Source organism: Ambystoma mexicanum, chromosome 8 (genome assembly GCF_040938575.1).
Source record: "Ambystoma mexicanum isolate Mex_15411 chromosome 8, UKY_AmexF1_1, whole genome shotgun sequence".
In the NCBI taxonomy this organism is placed as follows: domain Eukaryota; kingdom Metazoa; phylum Chordata; class Amphibia; order Caudata; family Ambystomatidae; genus Ambystoma; species Ambystoma mexicanum.
Window position 1 is genome coordinate 12801382 of NC_090929.1, and position 27615 is coordinate 12828996.

The following is a 27615-nucleotide window of genomic DNA, read 5'->3' on the forward strand; positions in this document are numbered from 1 at the left end:
GAGACCTTTTTTTGCTGATTCATTATTCAGGATTTCTTATTTTCTTTTGCTTCTGTCGAACTGTTTGGATAAACATTTTCTTTGCCACACTTTTTGTCTCTCAACATTTTACAATTGATTTGTATTCACTGTCAGAGTGTGAGGTTGTGAGCACTAAGAGAACATTGACTCGACTGAGATCAAGCATACCTTTAGTTACCTTTTCCCACCCGTTCAGTTCTGGTTATACTCTTCACCCTCCCCTATCTGAACCACATTATCCTTTGTTTAATAAAACACTTGGATCATTCCGTACAACTTGTCTTGTGTTGCATTCATTCTCTGTTCAGTGACAGCCAAGTCTCTGCATTTCAGGTGCTGTATTTAAGATATGCACCCCTGTACCAAAACTATGATGATCACAAGTAGCCCATGACGGCGGCAAGGTAAACTCTAAATATGAGCTAACAATGGATTCTTTAATGGAACATCCGCAACTAGTGAAAATAAAGTTGAAAAGATGGAGTTGGATTAAAACTCAGAGGAAAGAGCCAAAATGAGTATGTCCTTATCCTTGGGAGTGGCAGAAAACGGCCTTGATCGGCAGCCAAAATATTTGACGAAATGTCCTTCTCACCATCATCGTGACCAATGTTTAAGACTGCTTCTTAACGCATTAAAAACTAAAGAAATGCTATGGGTTAGACATGACGAAGACACCATGGACAACGTCTGCAGATACTGTAAAACAGAAATCGTCTTCAAAACATCTGATCATGGAATGTACACAGACAGCTACACAGAGATCCCTCATTTTGGGGAAATTTGCTCTGATGAAACATAACATGGAAGACTGGTGGCTGTCGATACTATCTGGCCAGAATGTGATGTTAACCTGTGCAGTAGTGGACTACATAGACATGATCTTAGGTTGACCATACAACTAATAGCATGTGTAGATTTGGAAATAATTTGTAATAAAAGTTTATGTAAACTAAAGATTACAATAAAAATAATAAAAAATATATATATATGTATATATAAACTATGCCCGAGTTAAGGCATGGCGTATGGCACTACTCATGATCTTTACAGCCACATCCAATTTGATATTGAACGTGTCAGTTCTTGTGTGCCAGCTGAGCTGGAAGGTGATGTGTATTCTGGCCAGACAGGCTGGCCCAGTCAAATGACAGGACAGGAACATGAATGGCCAGGCCTCTTCTTTGATCTCTTTGTGAGGGTAGGTAATGCCTTCTGCCATAGACAGCCACTCTACAGGAAGACAGTCCAGAGCCTTCTGCTTCCTCTCATCAAACCTGTCAAACTGTCGTCCTGCCGGGTTCACGATATTTCAAACCAGCAGGACCCTCTGGAGCTGCCTTTGGCACTCACCAAGCTTTTCGAACAGGAACTGCTTGTTCAAACCTGTTACTCGCAGCACCCTGCTAGCTGAGCACATTGTTGCCTTGGCTCGAACTACAAGCTCCTTTGTTGCATCTGCCGCCACTGAACCACTGACGAGGCTGGTGGAATGGAGAAGGCTACCGGGACAGGAGGAGAAATGCCATGTGCGAGCAAGATGGTTCGTGGAAATACTGGGAGCCGCGCAGGAGCTCCTGTAGGTTGGACTGCTCGACGAGAAATCATTCTCCAACCAGGGCCGACAAGGCTGGCGTGTGACTGCGGAGCCACGCTGGATTCTGGAAGAGCGTCTGCATCCTCCAAACTAAAAAGCGGGTGAAGGAGCCACACTTCGGAGGCACGAGCAGTATCAGAGATGCTGGAAGGAACCAGTGAGTCTGCCCAAAGCAGCTGGGGATGCTGGGGCGTTCTGAGAAGCACGCCAACAAGTGATTGAATGGTACGAGATTTCCTATGCAGAAAATACACAAAGAATGTTTGAATGCAGTCAAGGCAAAGTACAAATTCAATACCCAATAAGAAGAATGTTTGAATGCAGACAAGGTACAGTACAAAGGCAAGCCCCAATCAAGTACAGATGCATGAGATGCCAGTTTGGGGGAGAAGTTTGAGAAAATATGTTTGAGCAAATATTACCATAGATAGTTATACCAAGCACTGCATGGTACATGCTATTGTGCTATAGCTAAAGAACTGTGAAACGTATAAGCAGTCCTGGCAGGCGAATACCCTAGGCAGTTGAAGTTATATTAACGAACTGTGAAATGCATAAGAAGTCCTGGCAGGCAAGTACACCTGGCAGCTGAAACTGTATAAGGATTTCTGGCAGGGGAGTATACCAGGTATTCTGAAAAATTCTAAAGAGAAGTCCTGGTAGGCGAGTACACCAGCCAGCGGAAACTGTATAAAGATTCCTGGCAGGGGAGTATATCAGGTCATCTGCAAAGCTATAAGAACTTCTACAGAAAGACTATTACAAGAACATTTTGCTGTGAAGACACAAAGGAACTGTTAGCTAAAGAGAAATGTTTGCCATCCTGTTTAAGAATCCAGGGGAACAGGACCATCCTCTGGACCCAAGGGTCTTTACCTTGGAGAACATTGGAGTCATTCTTTTACTGTTTGGTTTTGAATACTTTTTCTACCATCAAGTTAAAGACATTTCCTTACACCCTTTGATGTTTGTTTATAAATGTCAGGGTCAGGATAGGTTGTTTGGACACGAGGATGGCTTTAGGCTAACTAGCCACCAGACACAGACAGATCCTTAATTTTTGGTTTCTAGTTAGGGAGGATCCTCTTTAGAATAGCGCCAGAGAGGCATATTCCCAATGTATTTTTATTTAATAAAAATGTCTTTAACCAAGAATCCAGCAACTTCGTGTCCGGCTTTCATTTCTGATCCCTCACATGCACTACTGTCAAAATATGCCAGTCCAAACACTGGTGTAGGTAGCCTGTACCGTGCTCCGCTATTCTCTGCCTTCGTCTGCGCTTTAAACAATAAAATAAAATAAAATATCTAAGCTCATGAATGCAACAGGATCTAAAAGAATAAGTCAAGACGGAAATGTACTTCGTTTTGGGAGATAAACCTGGGTTTACAAACAAATACATTGGAAACTATAAATTCACCTAGGATCTGGACAACTAACACAAACAAAAAAAGGTCTGAGGTTAAATGGGGTTTGTGCACTGTCGGTGGCCCTTCTTCCTAGGGCTTCTTTCAATTGCTCAATTCTGGCTTAAGGGTTTTGCTCCACCTTCTTCTAAGAGTTCCCCCTGGGCCTTCCCATGACTGGGATTCCCAGTCTCGGTATTAAGCGGTTTGTTTCTGGATTCTCACCCCTGGGTGTAAAAGAGTTCCCTCAATCATTGATCACCTCCTCAGTGTCTCTGTCTACCTTGATTCTCAGTTCCAGTTTTAAACGCGTTCTACCACCCTGCAATGACCTCCTCAGCATCTCTATGTACTTTGATTTTCAGTCCTGTTTTTTTTTTACTATTATTTATTACTTGGCATAATAAACGTAGTGACACATGTAAACGGAGCAATAACAGATACACTGTTATATATGTACATCTGCATGCATGAACAGACTTTTAGAACAGTTCAGTGTTGACAGGGTTATGGAAATAAGGGTCACAAAGCACTGGCCAAGCCTGCACCAGACCTCCGTACAGACACAACATTACACTTGACCATTCTCTAGACCTCTACGTAGCTCTATGGTAATGTTCGGCCAATACAATTTGAAGGGTGACTATATACAATGAAGATTACCCCTGCTATCTGCGCAGGGAGTATTAATTCTGTTAAAGACTAGGAGGCGAGCATTATGCCTCAACTTCTTTAATTTACCACTCTTCAGCAGTTTCAGCAAACTCAAAAACCATAACAAAACACTGAAAACCATCTGAACAGACTTTTCTTCTTTGGAACTACAATCCCCATAGTCTGACTATATCCTGTCCCTGAGCTCCTCCTCTCTTTTACTCGCTCTGAAAGTCACACTGAGAACTTCACTTTAAGTCCTGTAACTGGCAACGACTTGAACTGATCCAAACGAATGTCGAACTTCCTCGACCCAGGCCTCTACTTCTGCTAATCCCTTACTTCAATTGTTCTTCTGCTCCTCCCCTAGGAATAATAGAAAGCAGAAAATCAGGGTGGTGTACATGTATTGCTGCTACCAATCATATTATTATCACATACGATCATCCTATATCCTGCGCAATACATAGCGTCGGGTGGGAATTTAATGCTCGCCTCCTAGTCTTTAATAGAATTAATACTCCCTGCGCAGATAGCAGGGGTAATCTTCATTCTATGACAAGACTGGAGGCGAGCATTATGCTTGTTCAAAGCTCCCCAACACTGTGACCGCTAAATTCTCGGTCGGCTTAAAATAATATTCTTTAAATGTTCGATCATTCGACCAATCTGCTGCTATCATAATGTCTCTAAGAGACACTCCTGTTCTAAAAGCTTTAGATGCCATAGCTCCGCGCACCAAGTGCACTCTGTACTTCCCCACATCAATGCATGCTGCCTGCATGACTTCTTTAACCCATCTGGCGATAGTTGAGGTGGCTACTCCTTTAAAAGGCTTCCTGCGCGCTATAAGCAATTGCTGAACATTTGCTGCTCTAAATTCTGCAGTCCTGCTTTCGTACTCTTTTATGCAGCTCCCTACGCACCATTTAGGTTTACTTGGGAAATATGGGTAGTGAACTGACGATGTCCCCGTCTTGGTTCTACCCACTATTGCAAAAGTTACGCCCTCTGGTCCAAATGACTTCCTATCTATATCCAGGGCCTTCACGTCTGACACGTGTTTACAGGAAACTAGACACAATAGCATTGCTAGCTTCCCTGACAGCTGCTTCAGCGATAAATATCTGTTCCCCGGCCAGCTTTCCAATAACTTAAGCACTGCCAGTACATCCCAGAATGCCTTATAACGAGGCTCTGGGGGAACTTTAAATTTTGCTCCTCTAATAAGCCGAGCTACTGCCGGGTGCTCCCCTACTGGCACTCCCTCGATAGGGAGATGTCCCGCGGATGTGTACTCCTATGGTGCGGAACGCCCTACCCCCTTGTAGTAATTGGGCTAGAAAATTAAAAATCATCACTACAGGTGCAGAAATGGGATGAACACCTCTCCCTCTGCACCAGCTAGTCCATTTGGACCAAGCCGCTTCGTAGCTCCTTCTTGTGGACGGGGCCGAGGACTCAGCGATGAGCTGCGCAGCTTGTACCGAAATGCCTGGCAACGCCCAACGTCTCCTGATATCCTGCACGCGATGAGCGGGAGAGTCCCCCTCACTCTCAGAGGATGATACGACCCAACTGGGTCTGTGAGCAAGTGCTCTCCTTTTGGAAGAATCCTTGGGTAATCCACGACTAGCTCCATGAGCGTGGGAAACCATACTTGCGACTTCCAGCACAGAGCTACTAATAGCAATTCTGCTGCTTCCCTCTGACACTTCGCTAAGACTCTGCTCAGCATCACGAATGGGGGAAATGCGTAATGCGGACCTCTGCTCCATTCTTGCAGAAACGCATCCGTCCCTTGAGCTCCCTTGTCCAGTCTCCAGCTGAAATATTCTGCTGTCTGAGAGTTCAACCGGGATGCAAACAGGTCTATGTGCATCGGTCCCCATCTCTCGGTCATCCTCCGAAACACTGCTGGGTCTAGCCTCCAATCGCTGGAATCCAAGAGGTAGCGCGTGTTCCAGTCCGCTATTATGTTCAGCGATCCCGGGAGGTACTCCACTGTGACCGATGTCACTGATTGCAGACAGAGCTGCCAAAAGTCCTTCGCTAACTTGGCTAGCATTCTGGACCTGGTGCCGCCTATGTGGTTTATGTATCACACTGCCAATATGTTGTCCATCTTCAGTAGGACGCAAGACCTCATCTTTCCCCTCGTGAAGGCTCTGATCGCAAAGGATCCTGCCAACAACTCTAGGCAATTTATGTGTAAACAGAGCTCCTCCTCGCTCTATTTCTCCCCTGTCTACAGATCTCCGCACCGAGCGCCCCAACCCAGTCGGCTGGCGTTGGATTCTATAATCAGATCTGGCTTGTCTCCGAAAATGGCACGACCATTCCAGGCGTCCATATTCTTCAACCACCATTCCAGTTCCGTCTTGGATTCCTGATCTAATGGTACTAACTGATGGTATCTCAGCCCTTGCTGCAGATGTCTTATCTTCAACCTCTGCAGGGCTCGTTAATGTAATGGCCCTGGAAATATGGCCTGAATAGATGCTGCCAACAGCCCCACAATCCTCGCTAACGTTCGGAGGGACACGACCTGCCTTTGCAGGCACCCTCTCAATTTTGTTTTGATGTCGCGAATCTTCCGGGCCGGAAGCTCGAGCGTAGCTTTCCTGGTGTCCAGGATGAAACCTAGGAAGTCCAGTCTCTGCGCTGGCTCGGTATCCGACTTCTCTATGTTCATTAGGAATCCTAGGGACGTCAACAGTTCCTGGACCCACTTCGTCTGGTACTTGAGGGACTCTCGGTCCTCGCCCAGAAGCAGGAGATCGTCTAGATAGATGATCAATCTTTTTCCTTTCTCTCTTATTGCTGCCACTACCGGCTTCATTATCTTGGTAAATGCCCAAGGCGTCGAGGCAAGTCCAAAGGGCATAGTCCTGAACTGCCAAAGCTGTCCTTTCCAGTGAAAAGCTAGGAAAGTTCTGAATTCTTCCGCTACTGGTATCGTTAGGTAGGCATCCTTCAGATCCAATCTCGTCAGCCAATGTTTCTCTCTGAGAGAATCTCGGAGTTGATGGATGCCCTCCATCTTGAAATGTCGGTATACTATCCAACCGTTAAGCTCTTTTAGATTTATAACTGGGCGCACCTTCTCTTTTCTGTGCACCAGAAACATGTTGCTTACAAATTCGGGATCCCTCGGGCACCTTTCTATGGCGTTCTTTGTCGCTAGTACGCCTAGATCCTGATCCAGGAGCTCTGCTCTGCGCGTCCCAGCCGCTGCTGGTGGGGCTTGTGTCCCTGAACGGGCGGTTGAACGAACTCTAAGCTCATACCCGCAACCGTTTGCAATACCCAGGCATCGCTGGAAAGCTTGTGCCAGTTTTTCAAAAACATGCCAGTTCTCCCCCCTACAGGGGCATAATACGCTGCTCTCACCTTGCGTGAATCCTTGACCACGACCGGATCCTCTTCCTCTGCGACCCCTTGGGAAGCGTCCTATGGACGGGAAGAAGGAGTCTTGCTGCCTATTCTCCCAGTACTGAGCTCTGGCATTCTGGGGTCTTCTTCCTCGATTGTGACCAGTCGAGCGACCCCTGTGGCGACTGGTCCCTCCAAAAACTCAGTTGGGGAAAACCTTCCGGATGGAAGCCTGCGCCTTCTCCAAGGACGTGTAGGTGCCTACAAAGCGGCCCATCTTCTTGCCGAAGGTCTCTCCGAAGAGGAGTCCTTGAGCTGCCTCTCCGGCTTCGTACAAGGCCAAATCACTAAGCTTCTCGTCGATCTTCAATAAAAGACCTCTGCGGCGCTCGGAAGCGATGGCACAGTTCGCATTCCCCAAGAGGCATACAGCTCTCTGCGCCCAGCCTGCCAGGGCGTCGGGGTCCACTTCTTCCCCTGTATCCCTGGCTCTCTCCACCATGTCCATAATCTTTGCGAGTGGCCCTGCCAGGTCCAGCACCTTCTCCTGGCAGCTCCTCCAAGACCTATCAATACCCTTATGAGGGTCCTTGCTTGTTTTCGAAACGAAAGTTAGCATTTTGGGGTCTAACTCTGGCGTCTCGGCCACTTTCCCCGGCAGATCTGGTCTCGGGCACTCTGCCCGAAGTCTTTGACAGACTTCCTTGTCCAGAGCTTTCCTCAGTCTCTTGATCATATACTGGGCCACTCTCGGTGAGGGCTGCCAGTCTGACGATCTCGGATTCCGGATACTGTCCGGGTCGAACATCCCTTCCTCCACTTCTTCGAGGTGTTTCTCCTTGCGGAGTCTTTTCCATCTGCTGGGTTTGCACTCCTTCTCTTCTCTCAATTCCTCTTCGTCCTGAGAGGGAGGTTCACCGTCCTCTGGCTCCTCTTCCGAGCCTGGGTTATCATCTCCATCGTAATCTTCCCCTGGAGTGGGGGTCGTGAGGTCCGGCACTGTCTGGCGCCGCAAATATGCTTCACAGAGATTTGCAAAGGCGTCGACGACCTCCGGGGCCTTCTCTTTCGTCCCTCCTAAAGGGCCCTGGCGGTCGAGAGGAGCTTTCCTCTTACGGGCCTTAATACTCCCCTGTGACCCTTTCTCTGAGGGTTCTGTGGGCGTGCAATCGGTCCGTATGGTGCTGTCTACTGGCTGCTGTAGCATCGCCTCTAAGGACTCCAGCCTGTCTGGAAGGGGTTTAGAGCCACTGCATCTATCAGTGAGTTCCCCAGCACCTCTTTGAAGCTGGCATCCAGATCTGATGGCTGCCCCTCTTCGCTCCACTCGAACTCCGAGATCATGCGAGGATGCTGTGTGCCTTAAATACCTGTGTCGCAGCACGCCCCTTTCACTACAGATGCTCTGAACGGGACAGAGGTAGTATCATCTCAGTATCATCTCATTCTTCTTCCTCCCGCGTTTATTAATGCAGATCCTCCTTCTTTTTTTTTTCTTTTTTTAAATATATTTCCCTTTTTTTTTGTTTGTTTTTTGTGGCTGCACCGGACTGTTTACTTTTCTTGGCTGCCTGTGCTATGCGTGTCACTCTCGGTGGGCCCCTCTGTGCTGGGCACTGTGTCATAGATAGGCAGATAGCCTACTTCTGGCTCCAGCTGCACAATGCACTCTGAGTGCTGCAGCTGGCTTCCTGCGGTGACCGCGTGTTGAAGAGCGCTCCGCTCTATTATTTAGCTTGAAAGCTCACCACCTTCACTACAAGCGAAGCTCTTTTTCTTTCACCGCCGGGCTCGGCGATCAAACCGACCCTCGCTTCGTTCCACGTCGCTTTGAGTATGCGACACAGACACGAGCAGTGGTGAGGCTCCTCCCCTCCAAAGGAGGGGGACGGCGAGCTCCGCTGATCCGCGAGCAGCTGGCTCCGCCTCCACGAGGGAGGGAGCTCTATCTCTGGAGCGGCTCAGGCCGCTCTCCCCTTCTGCCGCCTCTGCTAATGTAGGATATACAGTCTTTTCCATTCAATATGCATTTCCTTTCGCTGGACAAAGTAACTTTCTCATTTCCAAAGGTCTCTTCACAGTTCAAAAACAATTAATAACACTTCCACAATCAACAGCTTGGTAAATCAAAAGTATTTTCCCTCAAACGTCAGTACAGAGATCAAATACAAATGTTCTTTTCTCCAGAGGCCAATAACATGTTAGCACATCATCCTTCTTCTTTATAGGAAATGTTTAAGACTAGATGGCTCATTCAAAAGAAACAATTTAGTCAAGATAGTTCAACTATCACTTTAGGTTATGCAACAGTTCATCAAAGCAAGGTGCTGGATTTGACACTTCTTTTCCACCACAAACTTTTTCCCACAACCACAGTACTTTAAATCATCATCTTCCTGGTCCACTCACCTGCCAGGACTAACTACTATGTGTCCCTTTCCTGGCTTACTCGCCTGCCAGGATAAAACCTGTATTACTACTACAACTTGTAATCTGTGGTAAAGGCTTGTTCCACACTATAATCATCAAAAGGGAGATTTGAACGAACACCTGATTCTCTGGTCAGCCTTTTAACTTCTAAGACAATTGGCTTACATCTTCTTCCAAATGCATACTTCACAAAAGGGCAATTATTCTCTTGTTGGTCTGTTTGTCATAGGCAATGCAGGTTACAGTTCTCTCCACCTTGCCTCCTTTTCCAAGGAGAGCATATAATATTCCCCTATTTGAAATCCCTCTTTAGGAGAATTATATCCACTTTGCTTTCTTATCAGTTCTCTTTGGCTTTGGCAATGCAGGTTACATTCTTCCCCTATTCAGAATCCCTCAGTAGGAGAGTTGCACCCAATTTGCCTTTCTTCAATTGTTCGGTATTCAAAACAACATTTGTTACCTAGCAGTCTTCCACGGAGCACCCTGGGGTTACCTGTTTCAGGCCAACTCACCGGTTTATCCTGGCATCTCCTTCTGACTCACTGGTAAACCTCCTGCTTCACTGTGCTGGACTTCCTCTGCCTTTGACAGCTCCAGTCGGTTTGCCCCCACTCATTGCAAACCTCAGATGTAGCTTCTGCAGCTCTGTGCACTTCCCGGTATAGATCCGTTACCAGAGCAGTTCACGGCTTGTAGAGTGCCCCGCTCTCTCATGGGCTGGCCTGCTTCAATACCGCTTCCTGCTGCATGTCCTATGCATATATCATGAGTCCCAACTTCTGCCTTGGCTTCTGCTCAGCAACTTCTGCTTCCCCCTGTGGCTTCCGGCTCTTACACACCTGAAGGGTCTCTAAATGTTTAAAGGTCCTGCTCAGTGTTGATTATTACAACAACTAGACCACTCACAGTGGTTTCGTAACTCTGGGCCCCTCTTTCTCGTCCCACTACTAAGAGGGGCTTGAAGTCCACAATGCTCTTATTTGTTCTTTGGTCAAAATGATCAATTTTGCAATAAGCCATTAAAACTGCATGATCATTAGGGAAGTTATCTAGAGGGTTCTTCCATTCCCCCTGACCTGAGTCCCCTCCCAAGTGATCCTCCCACATAGTACTGCCCCCAGGGTCAGGATCAGGTAGAGGCTGCCTTTCCTGCCCACCTGAGAAGAAGTCCAGGCCAGGGTTTTTGGGATGAGAGCCTCAGATTCATCACATGGGGCTTGAAGCTATCCAGGTGTCCTCCATATTGTTGGCCCAGGCCACATCCTTCAGCCACTGGTCCCTCATCGGGACTCTTCTGTGTGTTCAGCATAGAAGTATACATCTCGCTGGCAAGAAACATAGGTTGAGCAACCTCTTTATACACTTGGGATGTATTTCATGTAGACCAAAAAGAACAGAGCCCCGGTCAGGGCTGTAATTTGACATTGGTAACTTTCAAGTACAGTACACACCTTCCCCCAGAACCTCAACAAGCCCAGATCATATGCACCCGCAATTCTGCATGTGGGGCACTGCCCCATACCTTCCCAGCAGGGGTATACTGCCACCTATTTAGTACCTTCAGCTGCATGAGCCAGAACCTGGAATTCAAGGACACGCCTCTTGTGAGTGAACACATCTCGCGCCACACCTCGTCTGAAATATCAGTTCCCAAGTACCTTTCCCACTTTTCACGGATGCTAGTTGCCCGGCTGGGTATTTGGTTGAGCGCTAATTTGTATAATATGGATACGACATACCGACTATCCCCAGCATTCACTATATACGCTAGGCAAGGATCCACCGACGGCTCCCTGGGAAGCACGCCCATTTAGAGCAAAAGGCTGCATGCAGGCGGTAATAGTGCAAATGCATCATAGGTCCACAGCTTGCACCTGGGAGTACCTTATTAATCTTGACGAACACCCCACCTGTATACAGATCCCCCAGGGTGCCTAGTGCCGGCATACTATTGAGTCTCTGGTAGGCGGCAACACCCAGCAGTTCCAGAGAGGCATCTCCCTGCAGTAGGGCTGTTGCACCTACAGCAACTGGAACTTTTTCCATGCTGTTACAGTGGCTCTAACTGGGTCAGTTAAGCATTTGGTTGAGTATGATGGTGCCAGTTATAGTGACCAGAGTTCATTTCTTTCTGCAGACTTACATTCCATCCTAACATGCGTTTGTGTAGTGTTGGCCATATTAAGCTGCATATTGGCTCTGTGCCACAATATAATACATCTTAAAGTTAGGTGCCATGAACCCTCTCTGCTCATAAGGCTTATTTAAATTTGACCATTTCATGCATATCGGTCCGGATTGCAACATACATTTTAGCACCAAAGCATGTCATTCTTTAAAAAAGGACCATCCTAGCCATATCCAAATATTTGCAAATAGATATAACTTTGGAAGCACCACCATTTTCAAAAGGGAGATTTTGCCTGCAATCGGAAAAGAGGTTGCTGTGCCATCCTCGCATCTTGCGTGAGTGTGTTTCCAGACACCCTCCATAGTTATCCTTGAGTAGGGAGTCGTATGTGTTACGAACCTGAATAACCAAATATGTAATACCATGCGGGCCCATGTAAAGTCATCCGCTATCAAAGGCTTAGACGTCTTCTCCGTCACTGGATATAATTCAGACTTGGAGCAGTTGATTATCAGACCAGAGAATCTACCAAAAGAAGCCACGTTTTGCATAATAGGAGCGAGATTCACCTGTGGGTTCATAACGTATAATAAAATATTGCTTGCATACAGAGATACTATATTCAGCACTCCTCCGATCCTGACTCGCCACCCTGCGTGCTTAAGACTTATCATGTCCGCCAGTGGTTCTATAATTATTGCAAATAGTAACAGAGACAGCAGGCATTCCTGCCAAGTCCCCCTCTCTATTAAAAATAGAGCAGTCATTTCCCCAGTGGTACAGACCCGAGCCAGCGGAAGGTATATAGTAGTCTCACATACAAGACAAATCGAGGGCCGAAGCTGCAGTTTAACAGGGCTTCATACATGAATTGCCAGAAAGCAGAGTTGCGAGCATTCTGCGCATCTAATGTGGCTATGACCCCATCCACATCAGGATCAATCCGCACCATAACATTACATGTTCTGCGCAAATTGACACTAGTAGAGCAGCCTGGAATTAACCGTTTAAGGAACTCATGGTGGCACCAGTAAAGACAGACTCAAGTGATCACAGTTCAAGGGTGTTTATTAAATTGTATAATGGGTTAGATAAACGTCTAATCTAAACCTAAATCTAAGATGGGAGCAAGCTACGGCCATCAAATAATAATAAGGCAGTGCTAGTGGTGTCTTGTCAAATAAAAAGGGCCTTTACTAAAATAAAACGCTTGCCAATCCTTACTGCTCAGTTACAAAATAGTGTGGGATAATGTTCATCAGAAAAGAAAGAAGTGTTCACAAAAGGATAAATCAGGATGGTATGGCTGGGGTCTCCTTTCCCCACGTTTTTAGCATGAGACAAGGCGGGACTCCTGAGCACAGCACACTCCTGGGTCTCGCCAGCACGAGGTTAGTTTGTTTCCAAAATATCAGGGCCTTCTGTGGCCAGGTCTCTTTCACTCAAAGTCTGTTGCTTCAGAGGACCTGATGTGTTACAATCAACAAAAACAAAAGTCCCTTCAATAAATCTTCATGGGCCGATTACTCTGTTCCTTAGGATCCCCCTGTGCTGGGCTCCGATCCATCGTGCAACGTTGGACTCCCTCCGCCGGGTTCCCTAGGGCCTTTCATGCAAAATGTAACATTCCAGATTCTCAATATCTTTTTAAACAACCATTCACTGTGGACATCCCTCGATTGGGTTCACTCTTGTTGACACAATGTTCATGGTGTATTCCTATTCACCTTGATTCGCAGGCATCCCTCAGCCGGGTTCACGTTTGCCAAATACACAGTTAACTTTGCTTTATAAATATGCAGGATTCACTCTCAATAGCTTTCCCCTTGGCTTCCCTCTGTAGGGTTCCCATACCCATTCTACCACAGTTCATGATCTGCTCATCACCACCAGAAAGCGGGGGTTCCCTTCCTGTAGCTTTCTTTCGGCATCTCTCTGTCAGGTTCGCACTTGCCCCAGTTCACAAAACAGTTTCTTCAGACCACTTAGGTTCCACTCTTACCTAAGTTCAGGTCTCAGCCCCCAGTCAGGCTTTCCTTAAAGCCCCCAGCCAGGCTACACACAGCTCTGTTAACCCACTTTGCTTTCCTTCATGTCAACGTGTTACAGACTTTCGATTGTACAAGGGGTTTGACTCGACCCTTGTAGGACCCCCCCTGATGCCTCACTCCGGCCTCTCCTACAGCCTCCTTGTACTTGTAATTGCAACAAAGGGGACCAGCCAGAGTCATACAATTTTGCCATTCACAACCTTGGGCACAACACAGTCCGGTTTGCTATCAGCTCTCTCTGACTCACTGACTGTGCTGAAACCATTGGCTTTTCTTGCCTCTGGAGTCAAGGACGGTACCACGGTAGCAAGCGAGCCTCCCCGCCTGGGTTATAAATGCAGGAGGCCCCTCTGCACCGTTGACATCTGTTACACCAGATGCCAGCTGTAAATCCTGGTCTTATGATTCTTTTCACAGAGGCTTGATGGGTCTGGGTTGAAAAGGGCATGGGCACGTCCCTCCTTGTCGTCCTCTCAGATCTCGCCGCCTTTCTTCTCCGTTTGAACTGCCGGTCCGGAATAGCTGCTTCCTCGTGCGTTTGGCCTTGCTCGAAGTGGGTTCTCGGGCTCCGTCCTTTATCCCTATGGGTAAGAGAAAGGGCCGTCAGGTGTGTGTAATTATTGCCAATTGCCTAACTTTGCCTGACCCTTTTGTCAGGACATGGTAGGTATACGGCTCAGTGTTAGACCCTGGGGATTCTTTCTACCTCCTAGTTCATTAACCCTCGTCCTACAGGGGTTGGTAAATTCGGAAGGGTGAGATTTGTAGGGTTTCCGAAATGAATGGAAAAATACGTAAAATCATGGTTGTATGGTTTGTCGAGGGAAGGACCGGGATTATTGTCGTGAAAGGAATAGGGGGGGTTGTGAGAATGGTGGTGTTTGGCTAAAGCAGGCTGGGAGTTCAGGAAATAATAATCAGTGAGAAGAATGACTGAGAGTACTTGGGTAGGCAACAGAAAAACAGGGATTCTAGGAGATGTCGTTTCCCACGGCAGCAGGGTTTGGATTCCTAATAGGTTTACTGGATGCAGAGAGGTTGTTGGATTTTGATAAGGGAGATTCATAGGGTGGAAGGGAGGTTGATCTAGAACTGCCTATAAAAGCCTCAGGGACTTGGTCCTCCTCGTTTTCTTCCCCTATGTCATACTGCGTCTCACCTGGGGTATTCCCCCAAGCAGAACCCTGGGTTCGCCCACCCAGGTGATCCTCCCGCACTGGTCCACCCCCAGGAACTGGATCCAACAGTGATGGGCATGTCCTGGCCACCTGGATAAGGAATTCCTGGCCTGTACTTGGGAGAACACCTTTAGGTTTCTCACAACCGCGATTGGTCCGTATGGATAATATAACATGAAGGGTGCGAGCCTCTTAGCGAGGACCAGAGCAAATGTTTTAACGTCCACGTTAATGAGCGACAGCGGTGTATGCAAGCCGCACTCATCAACAGGTTTGTTCCGCTTAAGGTATAAACAAAAGAGGGACTCCAAAACGTACAGGCACTCAAATGGAGCAAACAGACATCTATAAACACAAGGGTGTGCCTGAACATACAAAGTCAAAAAATATAATTTGTGGAGCTAACAGTATTATTCTCCTGGTAGCCTAAACAATAGATTAAATCAAATTCAAAATTTACTGGTCTCTCACCAGTCAAAGTAACCTTTATGAGCAAAAAAAAGGGGGAAAAAGTACATTGGCATAAAAAAATTATAAACTTGCTTTAATTGTTAGTTTGTAACAAGACAATGTGTCAATTTAATAAGTACATACAACATGAAAAACATACAAAAACAATGCAATTTACAAAGAGAAAAAAACAGGACTATTTAGTCCATACAATCAATGCGAGCAGAATTTATGCAAAGGTTCACAGAAGTAGGGGTACAACCCCACTAGGAAATAAACATGGGAACCCAATATATGGGAACTGACAAAAAATGATTTGGTGTTAGCAAAACAGTGAATACATTTTAAATCATAAAAGTTTTCCGAGATAGCTAATAAAACTTAAACTATCCCTTACTTGTCTAAAGGCTCATATTAAACAATTTCGTTAAAATGGCGCCGTACATGCGCCAACCAGAGCCTGATTATGGCTACAAGAAAAAATATATATATCACACAGAATATTGTTTGCTAAGCCTAATTTTGGCTAACCATGTAAACAATGTCGCACAGTGCTGTGTGTTAAGCCAGATTTTGGCTGAAAAAAATTTCGACATATACAATGTCACCCAAACAGTCATTTATCTGCTGTGTTGTCACAGGCTGAAAGGGGGTGTACGCTGGGGGTCGCGTAACTATTTGGCATGGAGGAGTCTCGTTCGTTATCGGAATTAACCAGACAAATCGATCCACCAACTAAGAACGGCCATGCACCACCACCCACAGAATCGAGAAAGAGCTATCAATCTGTCAATCCTTTCCGTGCCCGGGCCGGGTGAGGTTTCCCGTGTTTCCCCCAAGCAGAACCCTGGGTTCGCCCACCCAGGTGATCCTCCCGCACTGGTCCACCCCCAGGAACTGGATCCAACAGTGATGGGCATGTCCTGGCCACTTGGATAAGGGATTCCTGGCCTGTACTTGGGAGAACACCCTTAGGTTTCTCACAACCGCGATTGGTCCGTGTGGATAATATAACATGAAGGGTGCGAGCCTCTTAGCGAGGACCGGAGCAAATGTTTTAACGTCCACGTTAATGAGCGACAGCGGTGTATGCAAGCCGCACTCATCAACAGGTTTGTTCGGCTTAAGGAGCACTATAATTATAGCCACTCGAAGCATCTGTGGAGGCATCTGATCTTCTAATGCCTCTTCCTAAAACTCCAGCAAATACTTACTGACCACGGGTTTGAAGTATTTATAAAACTCAGTGCCGAGTCCACTGCACCCGCAACCTTACCTGTAGGTAGATCATTCTTTTTCTTCACAATCTCTTCTATTGTGAGCGATTGATCTAGCAGCATTTTGGTCTCTGCAGCCCACTGTGTCAATGGCAACCTGTCATGGTATTCTGCAATTTCGACCTGCGTGCATATATCATGTTGCGAGTATATACCAACATAAAAGTCAGTGAAAGCAGCATTTATCTCTTTCCTGGTGTATACCACCCTGCCCGAGGTGTGCCACACCTGCACAAACCCGCTACTGGCCCTATCTTGTGCTGCCAATCGGGCCAGTGTACTCTTCATTCTCTCACCTTGCCCATATCGACGAGCTTCAGCTGCGGTCACAAAGAATTTCCGTTCTGTATCTGCTTTACTTTGGAATTCAGTCAGTGTTTCAGCTATATTCTTTAAAGTGTCTGCACTCGGGCAAGTGCTTTGTTCTAATTCTAACCTATGCAGCTTATTTTCACTGTCCTGTATGTCCTTATGTATCACCTTTAGGATCCCAAACTCTGTGACACGGCAATTCCCCTGACATACACTTTAAACGCTTCTCATAGAGTGCCAGTCCATACTACTGATCCCACATGCAGCTAAAAAACAGAGTACCTTATCCTGAAGGTTGGACGAGAAAGCCGCCACATCCTGCAATGCCAGGGGTTTAAATCTCCACTTTTTGCCTGGACTAGGTTGGTCTGTCAGCAAGAAGTCTATAAGAACAGGGGAATTATCTGAATACGTCCGTGGTCATATCAATGCTGAGGTCACCCTTCTCATTATCACTGAGATAGGAGCCACAGATCAGTGCTTGAGGATGAATCATTCACAGTGAAGTAATAAGTGTACTCCCTGTCTGCGGTGCATCAATTAAGTGGAGATCTGCCATCCTATCTACTATAGCCTGGGCTGCTTTGGACAGGTGCCTAGGTTTATTCGCCATACGATCCATTATACTATCCAGGATCAAATTGAAGTCCCCACCCCAAATTATTGGCGTCAGTGCGAAAGTGTGACAGAAATAATCGCATAGAATTGGTGTTCATCAATATTTGGCTCATATGTGTTCACTAGAAAGGCTTCCCCTCCAAACCGGCCATGCACCACCACATATCGACCCAAGGGATCCACTAAAGTACACTTCACTTTCTCTGGAATTGTATTCTTTTATGTAGCAGTGTGAGTAAAAAAACGATCCCCCCCCCCCCGCGTACAGCAAAGCGGGAATTCATATTATCCATAGCATACGCTTCTTACAAAAACATCACATCAACACAATGCCTTTCAACATATGCCTGTAATTTACACATCTTAACCGGATTCCACATTCTTTGCACATTCCAGCTCATACAGCCAGTCATTCCGGAAATCAAAAAATAATTTTTCTGCTCCTGTCCCCCTTCCCATCTTTGGTTATTTTGTAACATGCCCCTCCCCATGTGCCACTAATAAACCAGACCAACATTTGCAAAGTCCAATTTTCCCCATTTTCACCCCGCAACTCCCCACCCTCTTCCCTCGCCACTGTAGACCCCTGAGTAGTGCAGAGGCCACTCATATGAACAATCAACCAAGTTCGGGGCGAGCGGTAACTGGCAGGCGCGCTGGCACCTAAGGATGTCTGAATTCAAATCTGGATAACTAACCTTGTATCGAATGCAACTTTATAGTTGGACGGAACCGTTTAACTAATTGAGACCGCAGCTTTTACACGTGTGTTCAAGTTCCTGAATTAGGAATGTTGTTCTCAATAAAGGATACCGCTTCGTCAGGAAGTGTGAAGAAATAGCTCTTATCCTGAAATTCCAATCTCGATTTTGCAGGGTAAATCATACTGTAAGAGATTCAATGTTCCAGAAAAGTGTTTTTGATCTCCCCATAAATGTTTTCCTTCTTCTGCTGTACAGCTAGTGAGAAATATGGGTATATGTGCACCCTGTGGGACCTCGGGCAAAGCTCCCTTTTACTGCTGGCTGCCTTCAGTATTGCAGCTCTATTCTTGTAGTTGAGGATTCTGGCAATTAACAGGCATGGGGCAGCCCCAGACTTAGGTGAAGCGCGATTGGTTTGCCTGCTTGACCATTAATATGGGAGACGTTTGAGGCTGACCAAGATCCAACATTAACATGCTCTCCACAAACCTTCCATGCTGCTAGTGATGGCACCCTCTGGGACCCCTATTATATGGATGTTATTGCGTCGTGAACGTGATTCCAGCTCCTCACACTTCTTGTGGGTGATGCGGCAGTCTTAGTAAGGGCTGCATAGCAGATATATTCGCTGTTATATCATCTAGCTTGGAGTTAACTGAGGAAAACCCCTCCTTCACCCCACCCAGTATTTTCTGTAGCTCTGAAGGCTCCAACATCTCTAGGAGGCATTTGCCTCCCTGAACATCTCTATGTTTATCAGAAGGCCTCTGCGTTGCCCGTGCAAAGGTGTCCATGCTTCCTTGTTTATTCTGTGCACTCTTGGGTATTTTCTAGTTGCAGCTGAGAGGCGACAGTTCTAGTCTATCCTCTCTGTCCCTCAGTGTAGCCAGCGCAATTAGTGGTGCACTCTGCTTACGGCCTCTTACAATGCCCTTGATCCAGGCCAGTATCCGTGTCTGATGTACATACCACTAAGGATCGCTGTCTCAAGAGTCTCTTAGCAGCCTTCACAATGCCAAACACCCTCTCATCTGTAATGTTGCCGCAGGGATCAGGAAACCACACACGTTGCTACTCACCCTAATACTGTGGCTGCTCTGGTGTACAGTGTACTGGCCTCATTGCAGGAGTAAAGGTAGTGCTGCGGTTACTCACCCTTCTTCACACCGCCCTTTGGTCGTCCTTGTTGATAGATGCAGCCGGTGTCGGCCAAATGCACTACACGCTGCTGTGCTGGTGTGCCACCATCTACTGGATGCTCCCCACAGCTCATCTCTGCCACTGTGCTCTCATTCTGCAGTGTGGCCGCCCCCTCTGGGGAATTCACTGGGCTCCACCGGCCGACCCACTTCTTCCTGTTCACGGGTAGGCTGCCTCACTGTACCCACTGCAGCTCTGGCCCAGGCGGGATGCTAATGCTAACTAATTGCTTGGTGACGCGCACGGCCAGCAACGATCCGCTCACCTGGATCTGGGAGACCCAGGTGCTCTCCTTCTCGGTTGCTGCCTCAGCCTCTGGCCTGCAGTAAGTGACCTTGCTGGTCAGTGATCCACGAGCCGAAACTCAGGTTTTCAATGCCTGCACGGACCTCAGGGCTTTCCAGGTATGTACCGAGGGTTACCTTGTTCGTTTTCACCAGTTAATTATGGGTCTCAATGTAGTTTACTTCAGTGCTGTGAGGCCGTTAGTAGTTAATGATATGATGTGATATGATATGAAAGGTTATTTATAACGTACTTAATACCCAGAGGTTTCTAAGTGCAGGCCCGGGGTTCGAACCTGTGGTGCTCCGTGGTGCCTTGCTTCCAAGGTGAGCACGTTGCCCCTGAGCTATCATTCCTTCCTCCCCTGGCCACAGAGTTTCAGGCTGATGCGGCCATCTTGCACGCCCTCAACAGGGGTTTTAATGGGTTCCTACAACCATTGATGACCTTGTCAACGTCCCTCTATACCTTTGGGTTTAAAGGGATTCCAGCACCCTGTGCTGATCTCCTCTGCTATCTTCGTGCTTGGATTCTCAGTACCAGGTTTAAAGGGGTCCAAGCACGGTGTATTAACTCCAAAGCATCTCTCTGTACCTTTATTCCCAGTCCTATGTTTAATGGGATTCCAGCACCCTATAATGTTATTCATTCATTCCTTTTGTCATTTGTCATATCGCCTTTCACCATAATTATGGTCCCAAAGTGCTTTTGGTTGAGCACCCTCAGACAGACCGGGACCCAGAAATGTGGGAAGGTTTGGGACATGCTATTATGCATGTGTGCATTTCAGCCGTTATATTTATGCGTGGGTGGTAGTCACCCACATCTAAATGAAGTGTGTATGGGCACAGCGTAGGAATACTATGGTCTTTGGGGGGTGGGGGGTGGTTGTGTTTAAGGAGATAGAGTTTGAATTTTTGTTGTTAAAAGTAGCTACATTCCTATGACAGAGGTGATATGCAAGAGTGTTTGTGTTATATGTGTGTGCATGGTGTATGGAGTGAAGCTGTGCCTCCCACTAAGCTCCAAATGTGCTTTGTGCGAGTGTCAATGGTGGTCGGAGTTTCTTCCCCTGAATCCTCCTCACTCAATAGGCTATGTGAATCTTCAGGTGTGGAGGCCTTTCCCTTCTTTCTAGTGGATCGCCAGTCCTTAAAGGGATACGGCCGACCTCGGGATGAAGACAGTATGCCAGCTGAGTCCAACAGCCAAGGCAATAGGGCTTCTGCCCGAAAAAAAGGCCAAATGAAGGGAAAAAGCCAAGAGGCAGAAAAAACCCTTCTAACAAGTCGGAGTCCCATGGTATGATGGTACACTCAAATCTAGCACAAGGCTGTGGTGTGGCAGTGAGGAGGAGAGGAATCTCTCAAGATGTATCTGGACTAGAATCAGGTAGGAAGGAGGAGTGCAGATCTGATCGCTCAGCGTAGCTTTCACAGTGAAGAGAACAGAAGACTGGCACCAGTTGTAAGGAAGGCATGGTATCAAAGTAAGACAGACACATGTGACCACAGTTCAAAGGTGTTTATTGAACTTTCAAAGAGGTGTGATAACGCCTATCTAAACCTAAATCTAAGATGGGAGCAAGCTACAACCATCAAATAATAAAGAATGCAGTCCTAGTGGAGTATTGTCAAATAAAAAGAGCCTATACTAAAAAACCTATTGCCAATCCTGACTACTAGTTACAAATAGTGTGGGTTGCAGTTGATAAAAAGGAAAGAAGTGTTCACAAAATGATAATCAGGACACTTGAACCGATGGCCTCGCTTCCCCACGTTTTCAGCACACAGGGCCAGACGATTCACTGTGATCAAAGTGCACACTCTGGCGTTTGCAGTACGAGGATACAATGGCAGTTCCAGCATCAGGGCCTTCTGTGCTCAAGTACCTTTTTCATCAAAGTCTCTTGTTTCGGAGGGCCTGATGTACAAAATAAAAATAGAAAGTTCCTTTCTTCTTGTAACTAAACGATTTTGGATGTTTCTCCCCTGGATACCCCTCACCTGGGCTCAGATCCTTTCTTTTGTATTTCCAAAACGATTTCTTCTTGGGAGACTCGCGGTTCACCCCGGATACCCCTTATACAGGCTCAGATCCCTGTTCACGTTCAACTGGTCTCCCTCAGCCGGGCTCGGACCAATTGAAGTTCACTTTATACTTATCGAAGACTTTCGATTGTGCACAGGTTTAGTTTGACCCGTCGCAAGACCAGTTCGATACAAAGTTCCTTTCTGACAATGCAGTTCCCCTTCCGTTAGATACCCAACAGAGACCTTTGAATGAACACCCCCGTGGCGCCGGACCACTCTGTATACAGTATCTGATTTAGCTTTCAACAGTTCATTCACTCCTGTAGTTTCCAAATGTTTGCACCTCTTATCACAGGTGCTTCTAACCCAGTCCATTGTGGAATTCTTCATACAACGTTGCAGCTTGCAACCTTGGTTCAAACGAAGGGTGATTTTGTATCAGTTTCTCTGACTCACCGGCTGTGCTGCTTTTATTGGTGCTGCTTTCTTGCAGGAGCCAAGCACAGTACCACGGCAGCAATCGCTCCTCCTGGCCTGGGTTATAGACACGGGAGCGCCCCGGATACCTTTGATGCACAGCGTAGGATTGGTCAGCTTCAGTTCTTTGTCTTAGGCTTCTCATTTTCCAAGGCTTGGAAAAATAGCAGTTTCTAGAGGACAAAGGTACTTCCCTCCTTGCAACCCTCTCCGGTCTCGCTGCCTTTCTCCTCATGTTAAATTGCCACCTCGGAACTGCTGCTTCCTCGTGTGCTTTTCCTTGCTCAGAATGTCCTTTCGTGCTTTGCCTTTTATCGTGTGGGGAAGTCTGATGGGAGTCAGGTGTGTGTAATGATCAGTAATTGCCTGACCTTGCCTGAACAGAGTGTTGGGACATGTCAGGTATATGGATCTGATGTTAGTCAGTTGTTGCTCACGATGATCTGTCCCTGAGAAAGTGTAATGCCGGGAAAGGGGGTGGGGTGACTGAGCTTCCAGGTATCCTACCTGGTAGGATGGGGAAAAGGTGTTACAGGAAAGGGGATACCGCATCCCACCCTTCAGTGTCCCACTTGCGCTCCCTGAAGACCCCTCATCCAGGTGATCCTCCCATACTGGTCTACCCCCAGGAACTGGACCCAATAGTGATGGCCGTGTCCTGGCCGCCTGGATAACGGATCCCCGGTGAATAGCGGTTGAGACACCTTCAGGTTTCTCACACAGTCCAGAATCAAGAAAGTAAAAAAAGTCTTGAAGAAGGTGCCGTGGCAAGGGCTGAGAAAGAGAGTCCGGTGTGAGTTACCGTTTCGTAATGAAGATGGACCAAAGGAATGAGGAGCCAGGCGCTGCTGCCGCATAGTGAGGGATAGAGCAGCAGAACTGATATGAGGGAGAGCGGCTTGTGCTGCGCGGCTTGTGCTGCGGAGACAGGAGGGAGGGTACCGTAGCAAAGCGCAGGCAGCGGGGAGAAAGAAGGAGAAGAAAGGGAAAGAACTTCATTATAAAGTCTGTAGAACAGGAAGACACTAGAACTAGCGTCTTACCCCTAAACAGTGATGAAGCGGGTTGCGATGCGTAGGCAGTGCTATGGATGCAGGTATAAGAATGGAAGACAGACTAGTCGGAAAAGACTAGACCTGGAGTTAGGTTAGCGGACATAAATGGAGGCACTCTAATGATGCCGAATGCACCACAATTTCCATAGCCCCCAGGAGGATCCGATGGTGACAGTGAGGGGAGAAATAGGTTAATTGCACAAACAACAATGTGTAATTCCTCGGTTCCATCTATGTACCAGGAGCATTGCTTCATCTTACACGAGATTTAAATGCTTGATGAGTGCATAATACTCGCCCTCTGACAGGTTCTTAGAGAGAGAGATTGCCATCCCTAGTTCCTTCTATTGCGTGAACCAGGACCTTGTTTCATTATTGCGTGTGGCGGCCTGGTCTACCATCCTGTGCTTTAGAGTTATCTGCCGTGGCAACCCTGAGCAACGGATCCGAGGTGCCTGGTTGGCCTCCTTCGGCACATTCAGCTTGAAATTCTCAAAGAGCATTTTGAGTGCAATGCGTTGTCACCCTCCCAGCCCATATGGGTGCATTACATGGCCCACTGTAGGGGTTTGTTCTATGTGCAAGTTGCTGGAGTGAATACCTGAGTCCTCCATGAGTGTTTGCCATTCCCCATGGAAGGTTGGATGGCCGGAAACCAGGCTGTTTGCGGATGAAGAGATTAGAGGCTGAGATGGGCAGGTGGGGGTGGACGAGCGGCCCAGTGTGTGTGGGAAGGCGGATGTTTTGAAAGACTGGGGGACTGCTGACTGAGGTGGGTGTGTGATAGGCAAAGGATGGCCGTGGGGGATCTGAGGGGATTGTGAGGTCAGGGGGGAATAGCCAGGGGAAGGGAGTTCCAGAATGTGGGTGCGAGGACAGAGAAGCAGGCTCCTCCTAGTCTGGAGAACTTGAAAGGAGGGACTACCAGGAGGTGTGCTGAGCCTGATCTAAGGCTTCTGGTGGGGAGGTAGTAGAGAGCTTGTTTTGGAGACATTTCAGCCCTTTCTTGTGGATTGCACAGTGGGTAATGCACATGGCCTTGAAAGAGAACCGTCGACTGATCAGGGGCCAGTGGAATGTCCTGTTCCCTGGGAGAGAGTGCGAGGAGGAGCCTTGCAGCAGTATTTTGAACCCGTTGGAACTTTCTCAGTTGGTATGTGGATGCACCTAGGTAGAGGAAGTTAGAGTAGTGTATGCACGAGAGGATGATGGCATGACTGTGGCCTCTCTCTGTACCTTCATTCCCAGACCTGTGATGACCTCCTCAGCATCTCTTTCTTGATTCTCAGACCCAGGTTTAAAGGGATTTGCCCATCCTGTGATGACCTCCTCAGCATATCTTTGTACCTTGATTCTCAGACCTGGATTTAATGTGTTTTCTTTACCGTTCTGCTTTGTGAGTTGGTCTTATCAAGGCCCTCCAACATCTCCCTTTCTTAGAGTGCTGCATCACCTCACTGTTGGTGAGCTTGTCTTGCTTCTCCTTGTTGCAGCTCCACATGCTCATATTTCCTATACCCTGGGCTTAGCCCCTTCTGATCAGGGCTTCACCCCTGTCTTGGATAAAACATGCCCACATAAACCTTTTCTGAGCTTACTGGCTAGGGCCTCCTGAGATTGTCCAACCTCCTCCTAATACCTTTCTATAACCTCTACCAGATGTTTTCCTACCCTCTTTCTAATGTATGTCCAACCTCACCCTAAAAGCTTTCTCCACCCTGCTCCTGATTTAGCTTCAACCTTCTAATGACTTTCTCCAGCTTTCTCCTGGTACATGTCTTCAACCACCTCCAGATGTTTCCCAACCTCCTCTTAATATATTTCATCCTCTGGCCTCCAGGCTCCATTCCTATGACACCTCCTTTCTCCAACCACCACCAAACACCTACCCTCTCAGCCCCACTGCTTGCTGAGGCTTTGGGCTCCTACAGCCCTGTGAACCTTCCTCCAGGGCTGGGCTCCCTCTAAGGGTCTGTACCTGTGTCTGGGACACTCTGGGGGCTGTGATTGGATGCCACAGATTGAAGCATCTATGTATTTTGGGGCTGGAGGAAGTCTTTAACGAGTTTGTTGCTATTTTGAAATTGATTCTCTCTCGTGGTGGTGCCCCGTTTTCCAGGCTGGTCCTGTTTCCCTAATGGAGCCAAGTGTTGTATGACAAGCAGGAAATAGATCCCATTTCAAAATGGTCAGTGGGCCTGCAGGGTGTGTGATGAATCCTGCGGAGCCATTGCTGATTCCCCGGTGATGGTCTCCCCCCACGTGGCCAGGGAATGGCAGCCGCTACTTGATCCTGACCCTGAGGGTGCTATTATGATGGAGGATCATGTTGGAGGGGATAACTGCCAGGAGGAGGTGGTGACTCCATTAGGAGAGACGCAGCATCTCCCCAACCCCACCTTTGATGCCTAAAGTACTAATGGCATGCTGTCATTATGAGAAGAATAACATTTACACCAACTCAAATATACATAATTCGCATTTAACATCTTGTCACTCTGATGTTTTTGTTTTTGACAACAATCCTAAGGACTACAACTCCCTCAACGCCTCAAGTACTGAGACAAGGAAGAGGAAGGAGTTAGTAGAGATTGAAAGAAACCTCAAGTCAAATATGCATGCTAGTTGTTATAGTGGAGATCAGCTGCCCAGGACATTTAAAAATGCCTTGCACTTTCAAGTCGGCGTCAGAGAGCAGAGCAGCAGAGCCGGCAAAGCGGGAAGCAGAACCGTGAGTAAAGACAGAAGCATTAGAACTAACTAGCTGCCTCTTGTGTGCCTTCCTTACCGGAGTGTCAGGAGACCCAGGGAAGCGTGACAGGCACCAGGGAAGAGCCACTCCAAAGTCGGCAGCAACAGCAAAGCTGTCCAGACAGCGGTCATGCCAGAAAACAACAGCTTCACCGGCAAGTGAATTCAGAGCCGGTAAGGAAGCTGAAACCTGGTCTGCAAAGCGGGATAAGCCATTCCTGAGTAAGGACTTTGCCGAAGCCATGTGCCACTGATTGGTAAACACTTGTGAGTTGACCCAGAGATAGTGGGTACCTTGGGGTGTACCGACAGGGACAGAAACAATTGAAAGTTAATTTTGAATACTGAAGTAATGCATGAAATGTCAAGATGGGGAAGGTTGTAGCAAAGACTATTTCAAGCAGATTAATGTGAATGAAGAAGTTAAAAAAAACAGAATTTGAACAAGTCTCCATATCTGAGATGCCAATATGAGGAGAATTGGAACAATCAGTATCTAAAGCCAATAAAGTATAGGCAGTGCAAGAGTACAACGGTGCTATATTGAAAGATTGCAAGAACATTGGAAGAAGTCCTGGCTAAGAAAAAAACATAAGGCAGTGAGCCTTTGGGGAAGAGATACCTCGCAGGCAAGTATGCCAGGGGATCTGCAAGGCCCAGAGGGGGATACCTGGCAGTGGAGTATACCAGGTAATTATTGTGGAGCATATGAAAGAAAAGGACATTGTGGTAGGAGAGTATACAAGGAGATGTAAAGAATCTACTGAAGGGTTCCTGGCAGGAGAGTATACCAGGAAGTTGTCCTTGAGAAGTTGTTACATAAAAGAGACACTTGTGCTATCATTAGAAAGATATTGTGTGAAAGAGACACTTTTGCCATTCTTGGAGTGTTTGTTGTATAAAAGAGAACATTGTTTGGAAAATACACCTTCATCATTCTACCTAAAATATTCCTACTATTCTTAAGAGAACGTTGTTTGGAAAATACACTTTCACCATCCTTTCTGAGAATAATCCAGGGGAAGAGAACCAGCATTTGGATCCAAGGACGTATCCTTGGAGGAAATCATTTTGTTGGATTTATTTATTTGTTTTACATTTGAATACTTGTTATGCCTAAACCTAGATGATAGAAGATTAACCTTACTTTTCTTAACTGTTACATTTCTAGTGTGAGGGTCAGATATATTTTGCACACAATGACAGTTGTCTTAAGTTAGACTACAAGACACAGACTGATCTTTAGTTATAGTTTCCTAGGTAGGGAAATTCTCTTTATGATATGGACAGATAGGCCTTCATCCAACCCTTTTCTTTTAATAAAGATGCTGGATGTTGAGGCCACATTTCTGACCCCTCACATGTGTCTCTGCTGGTGTGGGCTCACCAAGTGAGTGTTGGAAGGAAGAGATCTTGATCTCTTGATAGAGGGTTGGGCTTGTGGTCCCCCTTTTGTGCAGTAAGGAGGATTGTTTTCTGTGACTGTGCCCTGCTCCATGGCAAATCCAGAGGATCCCCCTCATACCACCCTCAAACCCTTTGTCCTCCAGTTTGGGGAGGCGCCAAACCCTCCTAGTCACCCATCAAGATGCCCCCATAGTCTGGC

The 27615-nt window shown here is 47.0% G+C and overlaps 1 protein-coding gene across 5 annotated transcripts in view; it reads left to right on the forward strand.

The window, feature by feature from the left end:
- Window positions 1-27615, forward strand: part of LOC138471504 (carboxypeptidase M-like) — a 308081-nt gene that overhangs the window by 108430 nt on the left and 172036 nt on the right. The window lies entirely within an intron of this gene.